Below are 2,915 nucleotides of genomic sequence, written 5' to 3'. Positions count from 1 at the left end.
GGAAGCGATGTGCCGGGAGCAGCAGCAGCAGCAGATTCAGCTCAGCGGGCTTTACCGGGTCCACCGCTTCCTCGCGGTCCTCCTCCTGCTCTCCCCTAATTAGACACCGAAGGTTGAAGCTTTAATGAATTTTTTATTTGATTTGAGACAGGATCTCAACAGTGTAGCTCTGACTGGCCTCGAACTGGGGGCAATTCTCCTGATTACAGCCGGTCTCCCTCCAGTTTAGAACTCAGTTCTAAGTCTGAGCCAGAAATCTACAATATAAGGGGTAGAACAAACATTACCATGCTATAATTCAGACAAAAACAAATCATCATAATAAATTAAAAAGAGACCAGTGAACATCTCTGCTTCCATGGAGTTTTTAGTCAGTAAGTCACATAATAGATAGGGAATCCATAATGCAATAAATGTTAGGAAAGCAAAAATCAGCATTGAAATAAGTGAGGCAAACCAGTTAGGAATGGAGGGCCAGTTTAGACAGTGGGTGGTGACCAGCCTCTATAATGGGCAGTGATGTGATTGGTGCCTGAGAGTCAACCCTTCACAGTCTCCCACGCTGACCAATGTGACCCATAGGATTTTGGGGAAATACTGAGCTTGAGTTCCGAGATTAAGACAGAAAAACATTGTGACTTCCTCTTTCCTTGCTCTTGATCATTCCTGGGAAGTCCCGCAGAGTGAGATTCACATGGGCAGTTACCAAGCCTCCAGCCAACGAACTCAGCTTAGCAGCCAGATAAACTATCTCCAGGTCAGCTGATGTGGCCCTGACCTCTAAATCCTTTAATTATGTGTGCCGCGTGTGGGTACGGGTGTGGCATATGCACTCACATGCATACCTATGCCTGCCGAGGCCAGAGTATATCACGTGTCTTGCTCTACGATCAGGGATCCCGTATCCATCCTGCCTTGGACTGGCGTTAAAGATGTCTGAGTGACCACGCCTGGCTTTTTACTTTGGGTCTTTGAAACCTTCATGTTTAGTCAATAAGCACTGTCACCCACTGAGCCATGCCCAGCCTCAAAATCAATTGTGTAGATGGATTTCGGGTTGTTTGGTTTTTTGTTTTTGTTTTTTCCTTTTTCTTTTCTACTTCTGAGGCAGAATCCTCAAGCGGGCTGCTCCAAACTCCTGCTGTGGTGAGGTCCTCCCAATGGTAGACGTAGACGGTCATCAACAACCCAAGCCAAAACAAACTTGCTAAGTTTCTTCTGTCGGAGCCTAACAGCAACAAGCGAGTAACTAGGGACTGGAGAGAGGCTCAGTGGTTAAGTGTGACCACTGCTCTTCCAAAAGAACCTGGGCTTGGTTCCTAGTGAAAGACCCACAACGTGAGGACTCCCTCACGTTCTGACTCAGGAGAGGCGACACCCCAAAATCACCCACAAGAAACGGTCTTGCTGCAACTTGCAAGAGGATTTTTATTCGAGAGCGTTCTCGGGCCCATGGTCATACACCACGCAGGGGTAGAGGACCATGGCGCCCTGAGTAGCTGAGTAAGGGGGTATTTAAAGGAAGAAACAACAACTCAAGGAGGTGGGGAGGGCGTTGTTGGAAAATACCAAAAATACCAGTTAAGAGTCACAAGGAAGTATAAAGTCACAAGTGTCAGGTTATCTCTCAAGACAGTTTCTAAGAGCCCCTAACAATCTAAGAGCCCCTAAAGATAGCACATTTGCATTGCAGGTTCCAGTAATGGTCAGGGTGCCATTCTTTGAATTGAACCCAGGAAGCGGGTAGGTGGAGGAATGTCGCTATCTGTTTTATGACCAGTACCTGGAGCACTAAGCCACAAAGGCTACACTCCCAAGCCTGGGCCCAAAAGCCTCGNATTTTGTTTTTACTTTGCTATACTTTTTTAATACTTCTTCACTAGCACCCACATAATGGCACGAAATCTTTTATAACACCAATGTCAGGAAACCAGAAGCTTTCTTCTGGCCTCTGTGTGTACCAAGCACACATGTGGTACAAATACATACATGCAGACAAAACATTATATATATTATATTATATATACATACACACACACACATATATGGTCTGGAGAGAACAAATATTTAATACAGGACTTGCCCTAAAGGTGCCCAATATGTATGGATAGATAAGGATAGTCATTTTTGCTTGAGGGTGTTTTATTTTTGAGACAGGGTCTCACAGTGTCATCCTAGCTGGCCTGGAATCTCTATATAGATATATAGACCAGGTTAGCTTTGAACTCACAGAGATATATCTACATCTGTCTCCCTAATGCTGAGATTAAAGGTGTGAGCAACCACACCCAGCCAAAAAAAAAAAAAAAGATGTTTTATGAATTCTTTACCCTCTATTCAAAGATATATCAGAACTTAACCTCTACTGTTCCAGAATGTGATTCTATTTGGAGGCAGGATCTTTGTGGGAGAAGGGGTTGCAGTGAACTTTATGGACGGTATTCAAGAGAGTAGGGCTCCCTAAGCCCCTCCCCTTCTTCCAAGGGTCTAGGATAGAAACTGTGATGGGGCTCAGTGCTGGGGCTGAGTTGGGACAGGGACTCCTCAGCAGCCTAGGGCCTCTCCCTCTCCTGTGCTTCCTAGGGTTGGTGGTCCGGGCCTTTTTACTCTTTGGAGGCCATGTAGACCATGAGGTCTGCCACCTTTTGCTGTATTCATTGTCGTGATAGGAAATAAGCTTTACTAAGTTACGGAGTGAGGATTTTCATAAAAGTAAATCAGCTGGACATGGTGGCTCACACCTGAAATCTCTGCGCTTGGGAGGCAAAGACAAACAGATTTCTGTGAGTTCGAGGTCAGCAAGGTTTTACAAAGTAAGTTCCAGGACAGCCAGGACACACAGAGTAACCTTGTCAAAAGACACACACACACACACACAGAGAGAGAGAGAGAGAGAGAGAGAGAGAGAGAGAGAG

The sequence above is a fragment of the Mus caroli genome, chromosome 2 (genome assembly GCF_900094665.2).
Source record: "Mus caroli chromosome 2, CAROLI_EIJ_v1.1, whole genome shotgun sequence".
In the NCBI taxonomy this organism is placed as follows: Eukaryota; Metazoa; Chordata; class Mammalia; order Rodentia; family Muridae; genus Mus; species Mus caroli.
Note: the sequence above shows the minus strand (reverse complement) of the source record.